General features: G+C 37.2%; 1 pseudogene; it reads right to left on the bottom strand.

Annotated features, from left to right (window-relative positions):
• Nucleotides 1-9,794: 9,794 nt before the first annotated feature.
• The window catches only part of LOC139724464 (calpain-5-like), a 30,021-nt pseudogene continuing 14,687 nt past the window's right edge, over nucleotides 9,795-25,128 (bottom strand).

Genomic DNA, 25,128 nt, shown 5'->3' on the forward strand with positions numbered 1-25,128 from the left:
GCGGACGTTGTTATCGTTCACTGTTTCCTTCATGAATATCTTTATTAATCGTGGAAAACTAAAATATAAGGAATTATCGTAATCTATGACCATCATTCAATAACCGGTATGCGATTTTTTGTTTAATTACGTCTAAAACTTACCGAAATCTATGGCTGAAATCAGGTCTGTAAACGTCCTTACTGCTTCACTCCTCATCTGCGTGTTATATGAATGGCATTCACTCTCGTATACTACAACGTAGGTAGTCGGGGCGGAAGTGATGAGATAGTCGGATGACCCCGACTAAAAAAGTTCAAATCATTGCCGGTGCAGCACGCGCGGATCTACTACAAGCTTTACGTAACACATGAAACGCACGGGCGCACGGGCGTACGTAAAAAGCAACCACTTCTGAATGCGCATGCGTGGTAGTTTGTTGCTTTTGTGAAGCTCTCGAAGGAAAAGATGCCACCGCACGATCTACTCCGAAAAATTCAACAATAAGGTCTGGATACCAACAAAACGCCGAATTCAACTCAACCATCAGGAAAATACGCTGTAGGAAAGTGTTGCAAATTATATTACTCTTAAAATCATACAAAATAAAAGGTATTTTATGTGATTTTGCCGTCAATAGTGACGGTCGTTTACAACGTTGAACACTAACACATGTCAGACCCTGTGCGCAGCACAGTGTCTGGTCAGGCTAAAGTTGATGTAGACATCCTTCTAGCTGAGCTTGTCCAAATACCGTCACCGACAGCTTCCCCGGAAGGCCCGGCCACTGCAGGGCCCCCGGACTGCATCTCATCACCTGCATTCAGCTTGGAATGACCTTCTGCCCTCGATGCCGGCCTCCTAACGTTAGTAGCCAGCCCGACCTGACGGCGGCCGGGCTCTATTGGCTGGGCCCACGGCTCGCCCTGCCTTAGACTCGGAACTCGCACGCTACTCCCTCTGCTTGAGCTTCCGCTGCAAACGAAATCAGTGATTGTTCCTTCCCGAACAAATTGAACAAATAGCGATTAAAACAACTTAGGCCGAACTCGAAATCACCGCAAAGGTAGGCCTACCGTTATATGCCATTTCAACTTGAAGGTAATTCCTAATACCAAGTCCTGGTCAAATAACAGTTACAACCCGAAAAGGGGGTTTAATAATATAGGTGAATGAAATCATGTAGAACCAAGAGCTACAATGAACCGATCTCCATTAAAACCAAGTGCATAATGAAGGGGGTATGCATTTCCCTTCCCAACCGCTACGCTTAACTCGAGTGCGCGCCACCCCGAATCTATTTTTGATCATAACCGCAAAGCGGTCTGTTTGAAATTAACAACATTATAATACAATGTATGTGCGCGTTTCCACGCCTCACCAAGGTTGGCCACCTACCGGCGGCTCCTGTGAAGTAAAAGGTTAGCTGCCGTCTGTAAACCCATTTTAACAACTATGGCTGTTAAAGGGAAATATGTGAGAAATATGAAAATAAATTGAAATGAAAATGAAATGAAATAGTCACAAAGTGTTTGAATTTATAAGCACTCGTTCAAAGGGTTATACCTTAATTTCTTTCTTTAGTATCAACCGATTTTTCTTTATTAAATCTTGAATTTACTTCAATCAATACTGTTGGTACGCAGAATGTATGGGAGGGAGAAATTTCAAGTATGGTCTGTGCAGTACATAATCTGATTAGCATATCTGCATAAATTATTGCATTGGATAACAGTTTTCTTCTTGTTTAAAATGAAGGATGAGGACATGTTTTATTCTACATCAAAGTCTCACATTGGGAAATCAAACCTAACCACGTCTTAAAATACACTTGTTCATCGCCCGATAACCATTGCTCACTGCGCACTGAAACCCAAGACAATGAGATTAATTTGACACCAGAGAAAAGTCACTGTGGATCATAACCCCTAGAGCAAAACTTCAGGGCCCCATTTCATTAAAAAAGTCGATACGATAGCAAGTCTTGCTGGAATCGCAATTGTCATGGTAACGAGAAGAATCCAGATTCCTGATTGGCTGCTGCTATTGAAAGTTGCCATTCAAGTAAGAGTTGCTATCCTAACATCTTTTTATGAAATCTGGGTGCAGATTGCAAAGTGATGCGACTTGCCTGTCGTCCTCGTTGTCAGCCCTGGGTTGAGGGGAATAATACCAATTAATTATAATCGTATAATTATGTGTATCGAGTGAATGCGGCAATATTAGTAGAACACATCAGTAAGATCAAAGTCGTGAATTTTGAAAGTTTCAGTGCCACCTTCACTGGTATATGACTACAACAGTTCATGAGATCACTGCAGAATAAAACTTATTAATAAAAAAAAGATTATAAACATAATCTCACTTTTTTTGTTTTTGTCTTTTTTGTGAAAAAGCACACATTCCTTCTACTCGTAACCGACATGTCTTTCATGTTAAAGGAAATAATTCCCCTCGCCTTCTGAAAAATCAACGAAAGCGCATGCTCCTTCACGGATTTTCCTTGACTTGTTACTTAATACATACACGTAGTTATTCCCCCTGCTTTTTGAAATGGCTAAGTCATTACGCTCTTTCATTAGACATGCATTATCTAATAATGAAAGTAAGTTAAAATATCTTTATATTTCCTTTTACTGTTGTTCAGCAGGTACGCTAGCAGGTACGTTACGAACTGTTAGAGGCTTCTTATCAAGCGATGGCAGTACCAAAAACTTTAAATCGTCATAACATTTGAACAGACTATCCGATTTTCTTCAAACTTTATAACTGTATTTTGCTATTGTTGCATTCTCTCTATCCTAATGTTTGGGTGGAATTCCCCTTTGAAGGGATCGTATAGTTTTGGTTGAGACCTAACTTGAGGAACATTTTGGTGAGATAATGAGAAATCTTTTTTGAAATATGAAAGACATGTAATTACAAGAGGAATTCAACATTTATTTGATGAAAATTTGTCTTGAAATGTCTGAGATATCCAAAACAGACCGATACTACTAAAAGATGGGACCCCCTTTTATTACGATCGCTTTGTTTTATTTTGTTTTTTGGATGTCTCAGCCATTCCAAAACCGATTTTCATCAAATAAACTTTGAATTCCTCTAAGAATGGTATGGTATGTACTATTTCATAAATGGTTTCTTGATATCTCACAAAAAAAACTTAATAACGATCGAATTAAAATGCTTCCATTAAAAGTATCTCAAATATATAAATGGTTGGGTATCAACAAGTTAATAATTATGATGACGCACTACTCTGATGGCGAAATGACACTCTCGGAAAATACATTAACATTCGAATTTGACACAAACCTCTGCAGAATGTTGTTGTATTAATGACATCACGTCACGAACTTATAATTTCATGTAGGCCTATTCATTATAGTGGCTGAGGAAATTAATGTTACGGTTAAAACCTATTAAAGTCTCTGTAATACATTCAAATTGCAGCTTGTCTATTATCAAGCAGATATTGACACTCACTCTATGTTGGATGTGTGATAAAATAAGATACAAGACACCCACAATGGCACAAGTCATAGATGCGAGATATCAATTTAATCAAGACATTCTCTTTAAATAAAAAAACGCACAAAAGAAAAAAAATGCAATGTATCGTACACTTGCTCTGTAAGTGCTTAAGATGACAAAACATAATACCAAGAGTCAATCCACATAGTAAGCCTTACAAAAAGTACCCCCTATGAAACATGGACTTCATTTATGGTCGGTGCTTCATCTGCAGTCACTTTATCTACCGCTATAGCTACAAAGTGTGCCAGACAAAAAACAAACAAACAATCAATCAAACAAACAAGCATATATTTTCGTATTACTTATTCACAACATTCAATACCTTTTTGTCCACTACGCTTACTTAGCAATATTCACAGACACGATAAACAGTTTGACACGGATATTAGTTTCGCCGATTCTCAATGTTAACTTGCATTGTTTTTTTCCATTTCCCATTAAAACCGTGTACTGGAATCTGGGAGAGAGCCATAAAAAAACTTTCTTTAAAAAACCTGGAATGTAAAATTATACCCTCTGAATATTTTGGTCATTATGACGAAGATACTCACCAGAGGTACTTACATTTACCATATTGATGTTAACCCTATTAAGCCCAAGCTATTTTGACCCCTTGCAGGCCCCCCTATATAACTTTTTTATTATTTGATGTATCATCGTCATATTTGGCACATGGGTAGAGTAACTCATATTCTACATAACCGTACATTTGCATTTTCTTAAGGTCACCCATGAAGGGCGCTATTAACCAAAATATAAAGAAATACATAGGAAATATGCTAAAAACATGATTTTTCTGTATAATTTCTGTATCATGTCTTATTATAGACCAATCGTTGTCATATTTGCCACAAATGATAAGCAAGTGGAATCTTATTAAGGTCACCACATGGGGGCGCTATTCATATCAACATAGTGATACATTATGAGACCCGAGATGAAATATTTGGGATGGGAACACGTATAGTTATGACATTTCATATTTGCATAATAGTGGAATTTTGAGATTGCAAATATATGATATAATAAACTAATGCTATTAGAGGCATAACTTAGGTGAAGGAATCAAAATAACTCAAAATAAAAGGGCAATCTTTAGAAAATATTTTTGTTTTCAATTATCTCTATTATATGTATTGTTTTATGCCTTTGTCACATAAAAACGAAGAAAATAATTAAAAAAACTTTCCAGGACCATAATTACTTCAAATTTTGCTCCTTCAGCAAATTTCAGCCAAGAGACACCCATTTCATACACTGTAATGCTATTAAATGAAATGGGAACAGAAAAAAAGATGCAAAATCTGACTGACATCGTTGTCAGTTTATGGTTGCCATGGCAACCAGCAACATCAAATATAGCTAAATTATATATCAAAATATTCGCAATAAGATTTTAGGAAAAGTCACCAAATTTGGTTGAAATCGAATTAAGGGCGAAGGAGTGGCAAATGAAAATTTGGGCTTTATAGGGTTAATACCTGTGAATTTTCCAATATTTATTCACACTTTAATATGCATTAAAATAATTACCCCATACTTTCTAATATTCACAGATACCACGTGTGACGTTGCAAAGCTGATGATGTGACTGTAGATAGATTGGCCTGCGCTCTGTGAGAAAAATCGTAAACTGAGATGTGTTGAAACATGTTGGCATTGACTATAGAAAAAAACACAACGACTAATGCTGTAATGCAAACTCATCATGTAGAAAGAATGGACTGTGCCATACCTCAGATCTAGGCAAAATTAAATGTTCTGCCGACTTTTAACAGAAAGAACACATTCATGATAGGCCTACACGGTATGTAGTATAAACATAAACAGGGCAGTTGCCCTTGTCTGGAAAGGATACCTACACATAGCCACTCTTCATGAGTACCTGAATGACAGAACTGATAAAGTGCAAGGCAATACTTTACAATTTCTTGCCAGCATTCCACACAAATACCAATGCACAACAAATCAACACACACACACACACACACACATACACACACACACACATACACACACGGTCCCTATTCCATCCATGGAACCTAAACATTTGTAATGATGATCATACATAACATAACTCAATGCAATTTAGGGAATACATAATTCTGTGCTCAAAATTTCATTTTCTCACCTACAGACACACAAAGAAAGAATATTAAAAAAAAACGTAAATTGTAAACTTATCAATTCATTCACATCATTGCTATACTTGCGTAGGAGAGTTCTAGGTACTGAATCTAAATGTGACCCTGCACCTCAAAACAAACAAGAAGTCGCCAGACATGAATTTTTAGTTAAGACCATATTCTGAAAGAGCAGACTTTAAGCTTTAAAATGATGTATAACTCAAATCAAATGGACTCTCCTAGAAAAATCTAAATATTGGAAATAAAGCACAAACTCAGGAAAAGTGTGAACTGAGAAAAGAGGCTCTGAAGTACAGTGTCTATTCAAGCGCTTAATCTTTACCAAACCTTGCTGGCTGTGCGATGAATGGGACAAAAAACAGAAAGTAAACCACCAGAGTAACAACAATGAAGGGATTATCAGATTAAACTGAAATTATGCATGCCTCATTAACACATTCTGTCCATAATTAATGCCAACTTTCAAAGCAGTAGCACTATCCTTTCAAAAGTTATTAGAGTTGAAAGTGAAGAGTGTGGACAAGGTTTTTTCAGAAATGAAAAAGGGATTCTGAAGACACACCTAATCACACTATTCTACCAAAAAATGTTCGAGAGAAACTGCTATAAAAACACACACTTTCCTGAACGTTTTATGATACCAAATTTTAGCATAATGTAAAAGATGACCCGCTCTTTCAGAAAATATGAAAAAGTCAAGTTCGGCTTGGTTGACCCATTTCACTTATTTTCAGTCCTCACGCAAAATCAGTGTGTGCGACTTTATGTTCGTTTTGAGGTGCACGGTCACAAATAGAGTACATCACAGCCACACCTCACCAAAGATACGCCCCACTGACCATAAGAATAATTTAAACAAAAAACAAACTACTAGTAGATGAAGCAAACCAAAAACCTATATGTAAGCAAAGGAACTTTGATATGAGTGCTACTTTATCATGATACACATTTACCATGGCGTTCTGGAATTTCATAACCTTTAACCCTTTGATGACGGGCTGATTTTGCTACAACACGAATTTCCCAGAGACACCTGTTCGAGTATACTCGGGATGCATCCTCAACAAGTATATGTTCTTTTTCTTTTCTTCTACAATCAAAAGACATGATTGTATATATTTTGTATTCTTGTTTTGTTGTCAATAATTTTGTAATGTCATCATTGAGAAAATGGAAATATGAAATAAATTTGAACTTGAACTTTGAACTTGAACAAGAGATAAGGCAGTCAAGCTCACTGAGCGAGAAATTACTATTACCATGAGTGGCATCTTAATATAACAAGATGCCACGGAGACATGCTTCAGTTTGAAATTGTAGGGAAGTACACCTTTTTCTCATAATAATCTTACAAAGATTAAGCTGCATCAAGCTAAAGAGAAAAAATTAGTTAGCACTGTATTCAGCATAGAGCAAACATACAAAGACTTCAGTTGTATTTGTCACGGCTTCATGCACAGTCAGTTATAGCTATGAAATAATGTGCACACTATAATTACATATAAATCACCCAATATAAAAAGTGTAATGTACCACTATTAGTCAATATCTATACGTTTAAAGAAGTTTACATATACATCTACTGCGAGAACAGTCTTTGATCTTGTCAACAAACTAATCTTAACAATTATCCCTGAAAAAGAGAAGAAAAACAAAGACAAGAAATCAGGTCGTCTAGAAACTCCCTTGCAATCTACACATTCCAACAAGACTGGCTCCCACACCATCATGCCATCCGACGGTGGCGATTAGTCCGTAGAGCTGAGGAAGCAGCTGTGAAAGTGACTTGCGAAACTGTTCAAGTGAAATTCATGGAAATCCAGTTGAAGTGTCACTGAGTTTAATTTCTGCCTCACTTCCCAGACTCACATCATTCTCTATCGAGTGTGGGGACAGCAACACTCTAGAACCAGAACTTCATGTAAATGCATCTATGAATATCAGTTGTATATTAATCACACTCATACAGTTCTAAAACCACACCCTATGAGCATACAGGTTGTAAGAAAAGGTTTGGCCCAAAATTGATATGCAAAGTACGAAGCCGAAATCAACACCGATATGTATAATCCAGTGCTCTTTCATTTCCTCCACCAGTGAACAGGCACTGGCACACTGCCTGAACCTTTTCTTTTTATGTTTCGGGATTATCATTCTTGTTTTTTTTTTAAATATGACCCTGCATCACAAAACCAACAAAAAATCGCCAGACATGGATTTTTAGTTAAGGGCAGATCCTGAAAGAGCAGAGTCTAAGCTTTAAAATGATGTAAAACCCAATCAAATGGACTCTCCTATCTAAATTTGGGAAAGAAACACACACTCTGGAAAAGTATGAACAGAGAAAAGAGGCTCTGAAGTACAGGGCTTAATCTTTACCAAACTGTGCTAGCTGTACGATGAATGGAACAAAAAACAAGATGTAAACAACCAGAGCAATAACAATGAAGGGACTATCAAATTAAGCTAAAATTAAGCATGCCCCATTAACACATTCTGTTCATGATAAACGTCAACGTTCAAAGCAGTAGTGTTATTCCTTCAAAAGTTATTAGAGTTGAAAATGAAGAGTGTGCAAAGGCTTTTAAGGAAATTAAATGGGGCCTCTACGACATACCTGATCTCACTACTCTACCAAAAAAAGGGTTGTAGAAAAACTGCAGAAAACAGACTTTCCCATTCATTTTACAATTCCAAATTTAGAAATAATGTAGAGGAAGAATATTTCTTTAGAAAATATGAGATTGACGTGGTTGACCCGTGTCAACTTTGTTGAATCATCATGCAAAATCGTGGGGTGCGACTTTTTGTTGGTTTTGTGATGCACGGTCACAAATAAAACCAAATGCCAAGACCTAAAACCCTACACGATATAAACTGAATCATACCTGTGCTCACAACCATGATAGTAATCCTCATTCTCTCAAATTAATTCTGTAAAAGAAACTTCCATAACAGATTTTTTTTTTTTTCAGTACAGCTTGCACATGGCTCGACTAAAATAACAATTATACATCTATACATTGTACCATGAGGTTTCCTTGGCAAATATCTACTACTGTATTTACAGTAAATTCTGAAAATAACTGCTCTATGTATAAATGTTGAAGTCTATTATTTCACAGATAAAAAAGATATTTAGCTGCACAAAGGTAAAGGGAGAGAGAGAGAGAGAGAGAGGGAGAAAGGAGGTAAGCAGTTCTCTGGAATGAAGAGTATGCACAATGTGAAAAATATATATACTTCAGGTGACAAAGTTAAGAAAATGATGCTGAATTGAGTAATGTAATCAAATTCCTACCTATTAAGAAGAAAGAACACAAAACGAAAAAAAAAAAAATGTTAGCTTTCATTAAACCCTGACCTGCAAAATACATTGTAAATGCATTTGATAAATATATTTAATGCATTTACAAAGCCTACACATGAAATATCATAATTTGAAAAAGTCAGGGAAAAATAGAAATTAACAAAACATGCATTTTACTCCAAAGCACAAAGATATCTTACTGGCTCCCACTTTTTTTCTTGCATAAAAAAAAAAACGACAACAGCAACAACAAAACAACAGCAACATACACACATAGAAAAGGTTTGTATTAAAACCATTTTGGTCATTTTTATATGATGTTTGAATTACGATGCATCATGGTACCTACAGATACATGACACTCATTTATCAAAGAGGCATTTAGTTCTATGCTATAATCTTTCATGGTATGGTTTGCACAACAAGTTAATTGTACTACATTGAGTCATGTGACGGTGCACCAGATGATGACTACAAAAAAGGGATTTATTTCAAAACTGCCACTTGTTGGTCCCTGTTGGCCAAATCCCTCAATATCAACTTTCAAAAACCTGTATCGAGTTTTACATGTACATACAACACATGGATCTTTTGCAAGGGATAGCGGTTTAAAAGTATTTGCACACAATAATTGATGAATATCCGTTTTGTTTTGCCTTTTTTTTAAATTGTTACAAAATCCAAGTTTCATTGCACATAACATAAACCTTCGAATGAACAAAATATTTATCAAAATCACTCATATCATGTCGATCCCTCCTCTCTCTCTCTCTCTCTCTCTCTCTCCCTCTTAACCAAGGCAAGTATTCTGATTCCTGAATGTTTAATCTCCATCATGAGAAAGCTATTTGGCCAAAAGAGTCCTCTTTCTGTTACCGCAGTTTTCTTCTCCAAAAACTTTGGATACCCTCTACAGAGCTCTCAGGTCATCTGTGGTTGTTATGACAACAGAAATGTTGCCTCCTGCGGCCTCCTCCGAGTCGCAGCCTCTCTTCTTGAGGACCTCCACGATGTTCTCGGGCTGTCCCTTGTTCTGAGCCATGAAGATGGCCTGGCCCATGAAGGTGTCCTTGACAACGTTATGGTTCCACACCTACAAGTAGAGATGGACGAAGGCAGGCATACGCTGTTAGTGATCACTGTCCTAACTTCAGTCATCATACAGTCACAACCGATACGATGCCCCTGAAAGTGTAGGGATCACTACTGACTATATATGCTACAGAACTGCTACTCTGATCACGTTACATGTACACAGCTCAGCACTGACTGAATGTCAGGTTTCCTCTCTTCTCTCGCAAATAACAGTTATTATTGTTGCAACACAGCTATACAGCTGGTTAGATGCTATTCCCCAACAGTTACCTTCACATCTTTTTATTTTGCAGGTCCCACCTTTTATTAGGATCACTCTGCTTTACTTTGTGTTTTGACATCTCAGCCATTTATTTTAAAAAGAACTTTCATCAAATAAACTTTTAATTCCTCCTTGAATCGTATGCTCTTTAATTTTTTTTTTCAAAGTGGTTAAAATTATTTTGCAAACTGTTTACACCTGAATCCCCATCTCTGCCAAAACTAAACCATTCCTTTAATGCAGCTAGAATCTGTGCGAGAATAACAGAGGTATGTGATGCTAAATCATCATCCATTATGATTATTATTTTTCTTTTATTTGAACACACTGATCCTGTTCCAAGTGATGTGGCAGCCTTACCAAAAACCTGCTGCAAAGGTTGAACAAAGAGGACAAGTGCCGAAGCAGACCACTCACCTCAATGATGATGGGCTGCTGTGGTTTTCGCCGGTAGAAGATGGCGCTGTGCTTGAACTCTGTGTTGCGAGTGTTCTCTTGCACGCGTGATTTGGCCGTCTTCCCCTCACACTTGATGTACACATAAGGGTCAGCTCCTGCATGGAAGACAGGTATGGATGACATTGAGAATTCAATCTCTAATCTCTCGTCTTTTTTGGGTTTGTATTGCTTGAACTAACAATACCATATGTCCCCCCAAAATTATAACGGGACCCTCCGCCATGATAACTTTAAAAATAATGAATCAATCCAAATCTCAGGGTATGAAACTTTAACTCATTGCCCACATCTTACAGGAAGCCCCATCCGATTTGCTTCAGTGGTCAAAGAGAAATGAGGAGTTTTGTAGAGCATGTCAGGAATCCCTTCCCTCCAAGTTCTGGCCATTGTGTTCACACGTTAAGAAAATCCAAAGAACAAGACTCATGACATGTTTTACATTAATTCATATGTCTGTGTGACCACTTGACCAAATTGAATGGGGTTTTCTGCAAAATAAAGCTAAGATGTTGTATCTTAAGACCCTGAAGCAGCATTTAGATAGTTTAATAATATATGCTTTCGCATTGATAAATCCGATTGTATTCTTCTTCTTTTTTTGCGGGGGGGGGGGGGGGACATACTGTATTATTACTACAACTAGGAAATCCAATTTGACACGTCATTGCCCGCAATAAACATTTAAATATTAGAATTTGGTTTCTTTTTGTAATTCTGTCAAAACCTTTTTGGTGCATTGGTCTTGACGTACTAATTCATAAGGATTTCAGAGCTTCATTAGAAATTTCATGTACATGTATTTTTGTGTTTACCATACACTTAAACAAAACAACAACAACAACAACAATTCATGGATTACTCGGGACATAATAGCACATTAGCTTTGCCTTTGCAATGCAGAAGGAAATTCAAGATCTAGTTCTTACTTTACCCAAATTGTTTTTCAATCCTAATTATTTATTTTCTTCACATCTAGCTATCTATTGATCAATCTTTCTTCCTACTGGCCTATTACCTCTTCATGTATCTATCAGAATCTCATGTACCAATACTTTCTGATCTCCAAACATATGGTTTGTTTGGATGATCTTTCTCTCTCATCTGCCGTTTCTTTTTCTTTACAGTGTTGAGCAAGTTTTTTTTTTTTTTAAATTTTCATTCTAATCTGATTGCAATGCATGTTTGTTTGTTTCTTGTTTTTTAATGCTTTGAGGTATGCGATACTTGAAGTTTTGTATTCTTGTGGTATTTTTTCTGCTTTATGTTTGATTAAGTCTATTGATATAAATGTAATATTTTTTTTTTCTGGTGAATGAAATGAAAACAATATTTATTGTTGCCATATAGTAATTGAGAAATGTTTATAACACCATCTACATTAACAAGTGCAAGTAACCAGGATATACAACTTAAGTACAGAATATGTTTTTTCCTTTATGTGCATTAATGATTTTATCTCCAATTCTTAGTCTCTCTTTTTTTTCTCATATGCCATTTTTTTTTTTTTTTAGTCTCGGGAAAACTTTCTGATTCAGTCAGTGCAATACTGCATACATAATAGTGCAAAGCTCGTCTTCTTATGTTCTGTGTAATGTGATATACGAAGGTTTTTTTTTCCTTTTTTATGTTTGAACAATTATTTTGATATGTAAACTTAATGTTTTAAGTAAGAATGATAATATATATGCTTTTTTTTTTTGGTGAATGCAATACTGATTGTTGTTATAGTAATAGTGTAAACGGTGGTTTTGTTGTAATAATATCAAATGTGTGGTTTTGATTTGGATATTGTCAGTGAATGAAATGAGGTTGAAGTAGAATAAGTGGAAGATGAAGAATGTAAAGTTTAAAAAAGAAAAAGGAAAAGGAGAGAAAATGAAGAAGGGAAAAGAGAAAGATGAAAAAGAAGTTGAATTTACAGGGTATATTTAAGGTAATTGTGATTATTTATGATAATGAGAATAGTAATGTTATAAATTGTAAATGTATAACATGTGTTTGCTTTGCAGTAAATGTTGATATTGTATAATGAATATGTTTGATATCTTTTTTATCTTTCATTCTATGTATTTATACAATCTTGTACATATTTTATAGTAATCATGCTTATTTCTGTAAAATGTCTGCAATTCAGCCTGCGGGCTGCAATGGATATTAATCAATAAAATACCCTTTCAATTCAATTCAACATATAGAGATATTACATTTATACATAGATTGATAACTCTGTATGTACTATATGTGTGTACATGAAATATCTACTTTGATGCACCTACTGCATTCTCTTCCCCCACCCTTTCCCTGTATCTCTCAGCATAAACAAAACTTACAAGATATCTCCCTGTTCAAATACCTACCTACGTGTATCTTTCTACAGGTTGTATCTATCTATCTATTAATCCACATGTTTATCTACCTATACCTGCAATTATCTGAAGGGATAATTGACCTGGTTGTGTATAAACATTTTCTTGAATAAAGAAATGGTACAATCTCTCTATCTGCTTGTATATACATCTATTTGTTTATCGATCTCTGTGTGGTATATGTATGTATTTATGTATGTATGTATGTATGTATGTATGCATGTACAGTGTATCATATGTACTTGTATGTATCTATGCTGTATGTATTATGTATGTATGTATGTATGTACGTATGTATGCATGTATGTATGTATGGATGGATGTATCTATCTATCTATCTATCTATCTATCTATGTACGTATCTATCTTTCTCGTGTCTCTTCCTATAGTCCTCCCCCTCTATACCTCCTCTATGGTCCTGCCTGGGAAGGTTGGTTGCCCCAAGAACAGTGACTTGTGACACAACTTGGATGTTTCCACCACGCCCACATTCCATTGCTCCGGGGGAAGGGTAGTCTTCTTTCAGTTCTCTGAAACAAAAACAATAAAGGGCAAGAAATACAGTCATAATTCATATGAAAACACAGCAAAATACATTTGCAGATAAATACAAGTTATGACAAGTATATGAATATAAACAACAACAGTGTTATGAAAACTGCCAAGAGACTATGAAAATGCTACAATGGGGACAAAATGGTACTGTACACATTACCACAAACATTCCCACTATTTGAAATTACAATGAAAGTAAAATGACAATTAAAGTGATGGCTATGAGGATGATGATGATTATAATGTTAATAGAGATAATGAAAAATATGCATGATAAAAATAATAATACGATGATTACAGTACTGATGCTGCTTGCTGGGTGTCTTCAAGTGCCACCTAATACAGACTCGGAGTTCGTAAAACTTACAAAGCACTAACGGTGAAATGTAAACATCACATCAGAGTAAAACAGAAACAATGAACACTAAACAGGAGCGAGCTAGCTGGAATGAAGAAAGTGCTACACTTACCTGACTCCGGCCCCATTGTCTGAGAAGACCCTCAGCAGTAGAGGTGATTCGATCTGGGGTTCATAGGTCGTTGGCACAATGATGTAGCGCCCTCTCAGGAGGGTCTGCTCGGCAAACACACTTCAAGAATTGATGTATGTAGACTCGAAGGGCTCTTGCTTGATCGAGTGTACCCTGTACTTTCTATTGCTCTCAACCTGCCAAGAAAAAAACAACAACAATACGACCAAATGTTTAGCACACATAAAGATAAGGAAAACATTCTCTTCTCCAGACAGGATAGAATAGAGAAGCCTACTTTATTCTTTCATAAAATTATGAGAACTCAAACATCATGCATTGTTGCTGAACACAAGTATATATTGTATGTTAATTGTACATATTTCCCAATTTGTTTACATCTATCCGTTTGTTTGTCTCTTTATTCGTTTACAGATTTGGTTTTCCGCGTCAAATCCATTGAATTCTGGACCATCCCATTCCCAAGCTCATGCCATAAAACAAGAAAATATTTTTTTTTTTCTAAGAACTTTATTCTGTTATTTTTGTCACATCAAAATCTTACAGTGTAACTATGAAGATGACCCTGAAATTATCTTTCAGATGTAAGCATTGTACTAGTTTGCTTTACATAAGATGCTTTACACAAGAGAAATGTCTTTCACAATGTTTGTATTGGAATAACAGTCTACAGAAGAACTTAACCCAGGAGAAAAATTGGACTTTTCCTTCAGCAAAGTCCAAATTCTCAATCGAAACGTAAAATAATACAGGCAACTCAAGTTATAATGACATCCTTGGGACCAGCAGTGTTATAACAATACATTTTTTTTTAATAACTGAAAGGGAATTTTGCACCATAGAAGTTTGTGCTACCAAATTTGGGGTCTGAATTTATACTTCATAGTAACAAAGTTTCATTACAACTGTGTTTGCTGGAGCGTCCTCATGTCTACGTCATTTGGCTCAACTCAGTGACAAGACATAATGACTTCAATTTCCCCACTGAACCCGTTGAGGACGGGCTGATTTTCTTATAACATTTGTTTCCCATAGACACCTGCCCGAGTATACTCGTGACTGGTCTTCAACAGCTGAAGTATAGATATTGAAAGTGGTTCACCAATTTGGCCCTGCATACATATACGAAGGTATTATTACAGAATGAACATCCAGCACTGCAGAAGCCAGACTATAGTACTGTTTGATAGGCATCTGCATGAATTGTATACGTTCTCTGTAGCTCTAAGAATTTGCTTCTCTTTTCATTGTCTCTTTCATGCAGTATCACTTTGTTTCTAGCAAATCAGTTGACAAACATAAGTTCTAAAGCTGGTGGTCGTAAGATCAGACAAGCTGTACCCATTCAGATGAACACAATCCCTGACTCACCTCAATGACATAGAAGCCGATGGTCTTTGCCTGTTCGTTCTGGTCAGCTCTGGTGTCCGGTTGTGACAGTGACACAATGATGTCATCTTTGTCCGTACCCATACTCAGGAGAAACTTTAAGGGGGGAAGACGGGATCTACAATCAGGGGTTGAAAGGGAGGAGGAGGGGGGGGGGGGGGCTATTTCAAACTCCTACAATTACCTCATTTACAAAGTTTGCAATGTTAAGTGTGTCAAATCATCTTTCTTGTATCTGCCTATTAAAATTATCTGTAACTGCATGTGACTTTGGATCACAAAACCAACAAAAGCCACCAGACATGGACTTTCAGTTTCAGATTCTAAAAGAGCAGACTCTGAGCTTTAAAATGATGTACTACTCAATTGAAATGGACTCTCCTTACCTAAATAGATATTGGAAAGAAAGCACACACTCTGGAAAAGTGTGAACTGAGAAACAGGCTCTGAAGTACATGGTCATTCCAGCATTTTATCATTTATACTAAGCCGTGCTAGCTGTACGACGAATAGGACAGAAAAAACAGGATATAAACCACCTGAGCAACAGCAATGGAGGAATTATCAGATTAAGCCGAAATCAAGCATGCTCCGTTAGTACGTTCTGGCCATATCTAATGCCAACGTTCAAGGCAGTTGCATTATCTGTTCAAAAGTTATTAGAGTTGAAAGTGAAGGGTGTGCAAAGGATTTTCAAGAAATGAAAAGAGGCCTCTATGACATACTTGATCACACTACTCTACAAAAAAAAAAAGTTGTAGAAAAACTGTTGAAAACACTCGTTCCCATTAATTTTATGATCCCAAACTCAGGGATAATATAGAAGAATAGCTCTTTCAGAAAATATGAAAAACTCAAGATTGACTTGGTTGACCCATTTCACCTTTTTTTGAGTCCTCACGTAAAATCAAGGGTGCAACTTTTTGTTGGTTTTGTGATGCAAGGCCACATATAGTTCTTTGTTGCTTTTTCCCTAACGTCTCTATAATTGTACAATGCCATTTGCATTTAACTTCCCTAGACATTTTACAGGTGGTCCTATCATGTCACAGTCTGCACTAAGAGATCCACTTATTCCTATTATTTCTATCTACTCAGACTTTTATTGTAATTTCCTTCATAACCATGATGCAAAAGAGTACACTCTCTAGAATCACAATTACCAGAATAATCAAATTTATGGAAAAAGTAACACAGATTTGTTTATGATGCACAGTACTGTCAACCTCTGCAGGTTAAAAAAAAAGAAAAAAAAACACTGTTGCACAGACAAAAACAAACTTGGAAAACTGAGATACTTGGTGAAAAATAATGAAGAGGAAACATGTACATAATGAGCACACTACAAAAGACTTGAAAAAAGGATATTTTTCCTTCAGAAAAAAAAAATCCTATTAATATCCTTTATTAGTGGAAAAATGAGCAAAGAAAATGGGATTCCATTTTGATAAAGAAAAACAATATTTTAAATAATGACTACCAAAACAACCTAGTTGACAGCCCTGGGTGTATCAATATGATCCTGTAGCGTATTATAGAAGACAGAAATTTGAGCTGTTGACACAAACTGTAAAACACAATGAAGAGATTGAGCATCATTAGAAATAATGAAGAAGAAGGGGAAATAAAATCAGAGGGATGGAGATGAGAGCATACCTGTGGGTTCTGCAGGAAAGTGTCCTTGTTCTTGATGCAGCCACCAGCACGGTTCTGCACAGCGTTGGAATTGAACTTCCACTGGCTGAGGAGCAGCGTCTCGTGCCAGGTGCGGTCGAGGCTGAAAAAAGCTTGGTTGGGCATACGGCAGATGACCAGAGTTGTGAAGTGGGAGCAGAACTAATCAAAGGGCATCCTGGAGTGAGCAGAGCAAGGTGGAGCATCACACTGTCAAGGTTTGCTGTTGCTTGTTCCTATTGATAATTTCCACCCAATTTGACCTGGAGATCTTTAGTTGATTGTTATCTCTCTTATACAGTGCTCTCCTGTTATAACGAACACGGTTATAACAAAATTCGGTTACAACGAAGTAAGAATTAAGACCGTAATATTATCAGCTCTACGTTTTTTTTTTTATTGTTTATTTGTTTGGTTATGAAGAAAAGTGCCGGTTCCGAGGACTTCGTTATAACGGGAGTCCACTGTATCTTGAAGGATGACCTACACTATAGTGTACATGTCCTTTCAATGAAAACACTGTTTTGCAGAGAATTAGAAATACGCACATGCACATACATACACAAAAAACAAACATAGTACAAAGCAATCTTCAATACAAGGGTCATATCTGGTTCATCTGAAATGTTTCTTGCACTAAAGCACATTTCCTAAAGCACATTTACAAGGGGATCAAAACTAACCGCCAGGTCAAACTTCACTTTGATAAAGAAATCTACGTATATACTTGGGTAAGAATTCGATAGCACTTATGAGTTGTATCAACCCTTTCTCTTGAATGCTTTAGTCGTTTCTTACAAAAGTTCTCTCAGTGCATGCATCATACTGTCAAAAAATCTATCACAATTAATGTCACTGTCACTGAATCCCTTCACTGCAAAAAGTCCGGTGTTAAAGGACAAGTTCACCTTCATAAACATAAGGATTGAGAGAATGCAGCAATATTAGTAGAACACATCAGTGAAAGTTTGAGGAAAATTGGACAATCGATGCAAAAGTTATGAATTTTTAAAATTTTTGTGTTGGAACCGCTGGATGAGGAGACTACTACAGCTTGTGAGTCATATGCGTACAACAGTATAAAGAAAATGTAAAGAAAATTCAACATATTTTCACTTTTTTCGCATAATAAAAGAGCACTTGACTTGCCTCTTTCTAAAGGCAGGGGGAATAATATTACCCATAACATTTGTCGGTAACGAGTCGGGGGAATGTGTACTTTTTTCAAAAGATGAAATTTTGTGAAATTCTCTTTATATTTTCCTTACATTGTTGTACGCATGTGACATCTCAGTTATTCACACACTGCAGTAGTCTTCTCATCCAGCGGTTACTGCACAAAAACTTCAAAAATTCATAACTTTTGAACGGATTGTCCGATTTTCGTCAAACTTTCAATGATGTGTTCTACTGATATTGCTACATTCTCTCAATCCTTATGTTAATGAAGGTGAACTTGTCCTTTAAATATGAAACACCGAGCTGGTGTTAAATATCCGGTGCTCATTCATGGTGTTAGATTAACACCCCCGGGTGTCATTTCAAAATATAAAATTGTTTTTTGAATAGTTTCTTAGTTACTGCACTTCTTGTTAATTTTGAACTTCAACAAGACGATAAAGAATTTTCCGATAAAGTACTTGATTTTTGAAAAAAAATGTGTCAACACATTCTTACACCACTGTAACACCAGTTGGTGTGGTCTCCTATTGAAGATTGACGGGTGTTATACCATTGAACTTAACACCACCAATATCAAATCAACACCATGCGGTGTCATTATTGTTTTAACTCTAGCGCAGTGTCACAAATATCACCAGCCACAGTGTCAAATTAACACCACGAAGTGCCAGGTGAACACTTTTTAACACCTTCACAATACATTTTCTACACCTATGGGTGTGGTCCTCTGTTGAAGCTTGATCGGAGTTAGATTTATCACCCATGGTGTTAAATCTAACACCGATGTTTTCACAGTGTTGATACAAGACAAGAAACACACTGAATGTTGTAAATCACATATAATATTAAACCGTAAGGAAGACAGAATAGTATTTCTTAATAAATGGCAACAAATAAAAAATGAAAATCTGCACTGATGAAACTGCAAACTCAAATAATATTTTACAGAAAGACATTATTGTGGGGTCCAGCCTTGACACATGGTTATCGGATTTCATCTATGCGAGAAAAAGAAAATGATCGAAACATAAAAATGGAGAAATGCTACACTTTACAACTGGAGAACAAAACAGAGAGTACATCTACACCTAGTTGTTTATGCAACTGTTTCATCTTGGATGCAGAAAAAGGCATTTCAAATACATCATAATCCTTCCTGGTTCATCTTACTTAGCCACAGCAAAAATTGTCAACAACTAGTGAAACTGAAATGCCAAATGAATGATTAAATAGTAATGATAATAATAATAACAATTACTAGTCTCCAGGATATCACATATCTGAAGGGAGGCAAAAATATTTACAATGTAACAAATACTATAAATCTATCCACAAAGTTTTCCATGATATTATGTATAGCTGGTAGTTGTGATAACTGAAAGAAGCTGTACATGTAGCTTTGTTTCCGTTGCTGCAGGGCACTACTATTTTATCTGTTGTTGTTTTTGTTCTTGGTGCCATTATTGCTTCTGTCGAGGAGGTTATGCTTTTGCTAGCATTGGCTTGTTAGGTAGTCTGTTTGCAAAATAACTCAAATATGTTGTGAACGGATTTGGATGAAACTTATAGGAAAAGCAGCTGCTGTCGATGACACAAGAAACAGATTGTGGTAGTTATTGGGATCACTGCCCAGAACGAGGATTTTTCCTCCTTTTTTTAAAGATGATCATTGGCAAATAGGGCCAACTTATAAGGGAGTTCAAGGTATGCATATTTGAGGTATGCATGCATGCACTTTGTGTGAGCTTAAGGTATGCCAGGCAGGCCTATTAACCCTAACTAGGCACGTTCCGTGCGATATATCGCCATTGCAAGAAGCTATCGCCGCGATGTTTCATGACTTTTTTTTTTTAGGCTCCCGCATCTCTTGACAGTGACACCTAATTTGCAACGCCCAGGCACGCGGTTCTGAAGTTACGCATAAATATGAACATTCATGTCAGACCCAAAATTGCTAAAAACCGTGAATTCATGTACAAATTCAATGCAAACTGTGCTTTCAGGCAATTTTCATAAAAGCATGATTATTTTGGGGGTTTTATTAATTAAAATCAATTAATAACATATTTTCATAAGAAATTAAAAAAACAATAAAATACTTAAGAATTTTTTTCTGATGGCACAATTTTGTTTCTCTTACATTTGCTAAGGACACTAAAAAGAATATTTAAATAAAAAATGTGCCTGTTTTGAGCTTTATTTAGTGATTTATACCAAATAGTCTGATTTCATGCATCGTACTATTCATAAATTAGCACAATAGCATAAATTATAATTTCTTTTGGAAAAATAAACTTCATAGTATTTTAGACTACGTCACAGGCAATGTGTGTGCCAATTTTCATCGTGATTGCTGGGTCGACGGTCGAGATCTGGAGCCCCCTCCCCCCCCCCCCCCCCAGCTCTATCATCTACCTAAATAGCCCGGCCTAGTTAGGGTTAAGATAATGTAGACTCAAAGACATTTTAAATCTTTTTGGGTAGACTTAGGATCATTGGGAAATCAAATAAGCATGTGTGTATATACATGGGTGGAAATAAGCTGCTTGGCGGAGGTCTACACTCTCCAAGTGCTCCTCTAGTTGTTTTTGTTGTCACTGTTTCAATAGTGCTGTATCAATTCATGGATTGCTCACATATTGTAGCTTCTTGGTAACAGGAAACACAGTGTAACTCCGTTCAGGGCATTGCACACTTTTACGACCGTTACAGGGGCGTATCTAGGGAAAACGGCGCCCGGGGCAAGCGCATAAATCTACGCCCCTAATTTCTGCAAAAGTGTTAAACCCCAACCCCATCCCGGCAGGGACTTCATGCTTTTTCATAATATATGCTTTTTCAAGCTCTTAAAAGGGCTTTTTTGAAAGTGATTTAAAATAAAATGTAATAAAGTGTGATAAATTTTAGCGAGCGAGCGCAACGAGCGAGCGGAATATTTTTGTATTTCAGCTTACAAAACATGGAATTCTTGTCATTTTTTGCTTACTAAATCTTACAATTCTAATCAAGATATTATGACGGCCTTATAGATAATGATTTATACCTACAAACTAAAATACTCCAACTTAGTACGCGCGAGGGAGCCGAAATTTGTATATTTCCGCGTCATCATCACGTTCTGTTCTTATCTTCTTTTTTGTGACAAATTTTGGCGAGCGAGCCGAAAATTTGTTGTATTTCAGCTTACAAAACATGGAATTCTTGGCATTTTTTGCTTATTAAATCTTACAATTCTAATCAAGATATAGTGACGGCCTAATAAATAACCTAACGATTTATACCAACAAACCGAGAACTTGAAAAAATACTCTAAATTACTACGCGCGAGTGAGCCGAAATTTGTATATTTCCGCGTCATCATCATGTTTTGTTCTTATCTTCTTCTTTTTTTTTTGATAGATTTGGGCGAGCGAGCGCAGCGAGCGAGCTAAAAAAATCAAGATATAGTGACGGCCTTATAGATACGATTTATACCAACAAACTGAGGACTTGAAAAAATACTCCATCTTAGTACGCGCGAGTGAGCCGAAATGTGTATATTTCCGCGTCATCATCACATTTTGTTCTTATCTTTCTTTTTTTGATACATTTTGGCGGGCGAACGCAGCGAGCGAGCCGAAAATTTTGTATTTAGCTTACAAAACATGGAATTCTTGTCATTTTTTTTGCTTATCAAATCTTACAATTATAATCATGATATAGTGACGGCCTTATAGATAATGATTTATACCAACAAACAGAGGACTTGAAAAAATACTCTAAATTAGTGCGAGCGAGTGAGCCGAAATTTGTATATTTGCGCGTCATCATTACGTTTTGTTCTTATCTTGTTTGATATTTTTTCGCCCCCCCCCATGTTCGAAACCGTTGGCGCCCTCCTTTGATCCAATCGACGATCGCTTCAGAACGAAAGAAATTGCAAATGACATGTGAACACAATACATTGTCATTTTGTCCGCATCATCATCATGTTTTGTTTTTATCTTGTTTGATTTGGTTTTCTGCCCCCCCCCCCTCCCCGCCGCCCCTTCTTCCCCCCCCCCCTTACCGGTCCGGGCGAGGGTTTTCTCTTCTTCTTCTTCTTCTTCTTTTTCTTCCCCCTTTTTTTCTTTTTCTTCTTCTTCTTCTTCTTTTTTTTCCCGTTTTTTCCCGTTTTTGGCGCCTTTAAGGAGTGGCGCCCGGGGCACGTGCCCCCCTCCCCCCCCCCCCCTAGATACGCCACCGGCTACAGGAAATCATTGGAATCTCCTGCCACATGGCTGGGTGCTTATAAGAATTGGCCTCATAGACCACAACATATCGTATAAGCTACAAATCACACACATAGCATCGTCTTCCCAGGTTGCCAGAACAAGCAGCTCATTCTTGTGTTCATATCATATTGTATACAATATAGGATACATCCTACATAGTACATCAAGCTACATGCACCTACATTGTAGATTCAGGTAGCGTCACCCCATTTTAGTCACAGACTAAACTGCATATAGGCAACTTTTGGCTCTCTACATCTACAACAGTATACTCAGATTTTCTATCATGTGATTAGTTGATGTGGCATTATGTAGATTTATGACTATTAGGCCTATGGCTGTTGTTGTTTCTTTTAACATCTGTTTCGAGCACCTAATTTACAATTATTTCTTTTACGGCGGTTGGAAATGTATGTAGGAAACACTAGCTGCGTTCAGACGAAGGCAGTTTTTGGTCGGAGTAACTTAGGAGGAAGGGTCGGAGGAGGCTTGGTCGGAGGAAGGTCGCAGGAAAGGTCGGAGTAGTGCCCGTCTGAACAAGGTCGTGGTAACTTCCTCCGGTCGGGGGAACTTCCCAAGACCTCCTCCCCCGACCAAGATACTCCTAAGTTTTTTCAGGAGTATCTCGCTACCACGACTAGCCGGTCGAAGTAAATTGCCCGTGCGGATCATCCCTCGGAGTATCTATGACCTTTCATACCTTGCGACTTTAATAGGTAAAACTTCCGGGGTCAATTGCAATGTTGACATTTTGCGAGTACACGTGCGTAGGCAGTACATTCTAACCTAATCAACTGCGACGAAAGAGCTAGCGCTCAGAAATTCTCATGAACAAGAATAGAGAAGACAAATGCCGCTGGTAAAAAAAAAAAAAAAAAAAAAAAATCGTATGGGCGCGACGTGCGCGGCGCTACCACTTCCTGAAGTTACACCGACCTTTACGGTGATCCCCAAGAAGGCCGTGGTAAATTGGTCGGAGTTTCTTCCCACTACAGTCGTGTGGACACAGGGTCGTGGTAAGAAAAGTTTCAACTGGAATTTTAATTGCTGTGCCATAAATTTTACTCCGACTAGAAATGCGTCTGAACATGGCTTTATCTCCCTGCTTGGGGCGGGCCCTGTCACGTGAGACTGGACTTTGCGCATGCGCATATTTGATGAATACAACTGGGTGCTATCGATCACAGCCCACGGTCACTCTCCCCTCTGAATTTCCAGGTCCCGGTAACCATCCACACTATAGTGTTGGAGGGGAAAGTTCTGTGGCCTGGGACTTTCTCCATGATGTGGGGACTAGTGTGGTCACTGGGTATCAATAAGAATAATGATCTTCAGCAAAAGACAAGGAGTAATCATTATAATTGAAACTGAGGACAGGTTTTAAAGGTTACAAATATCTTTCTACTGAATTATGGTATGACCTTGACTTTAATGTAGATCCCAATTTTTCCATTAGGTCATGTCAGCATGATGAAAATATTGAAGTTAACTACGATTAAATATTGGGAGAGAAGTATCTTCTTCTCTGAGATAGCAAAAGTCTATGAAGGCCAGGTTGGAAATACCGACTTGCGCATTAAGGACAGCAACACAAATTCTAGATGCAGTAAGTGGCTTACCAGAATTCTCCATCGTCTTCATTAACGATGCCAAGACTCTTGCACTGATTTTCACTGACCTTTTGCCACTCAGGAGACCTGAACAAAACAAAACAAAACAAAAAACAAAACATCGCAAATATAGAAAAAAAATAATTATGAGATGATACAAGTAGCTTTTCATTCTCTGCTGCTTCATGCACAACTATGTATGCACATATACGTTACAAATCAACTGATGCCAATGCAGATCTCTAGAAAGTTTTCATCTGATGCCTGCTAGATGTCCTATACAGGCTAAACAATATCTTGACCAATCAAAAAATTCCTTTCTCACAGCTTCACTGCAATGCCTGTCAATAAATATGCAATTCTACTCTCGCCACACTATGCATCCGACAATAAGTGTATGCAACTTTACAGAAAAGTGTGGACGCCTACTAAATGTGAAGGCACAAAATGATTGCAAAAGCAAGTTTCTGGACTAAAGTAGAATGTACAATGTGTAGCACCTGTTTTCAGTCTAGGACCAGCATTATCTAAACTTACTCATCACTCCAGGGGCCGGTCCACTCCTTTTTGCCCCATGGATTCCTCAGCCTCACCAGATACATCTTCTCTTTGTTGAAGAGGTTCAGCAAGCCGGACTCACCCAGCTTGACAGTCTTGACCGCTGTCACACTGTAGGCATGGCCCTTGACCAGGCCGACATCAGTTCTGGCCTCCATCTCCTCTGCACTGGTCACCTGTTGAAATGACAGACATGACGGAGGATTTGATAACATACTGCAAAAATAATGCATTTAGGCAAGGTACACATAGATGAAATCA

The sequence above is a fragment of the Diadema antillarum genome, unplaced genomic scaffold (assembly GCF_040938485.1).
Source record: "Diadema antillarum isolate AM-2024a unplaced genomic scaffold, OU_Dant_1.0 scf00000215, whole genome shotgun sequence".
NCBI classification, from domain to species: Eukaryota; Metazoa; Echinodermata; class Echinoidea; order Diadematoida; family Diadematidae; genus Diadema; species Diadema antillarum.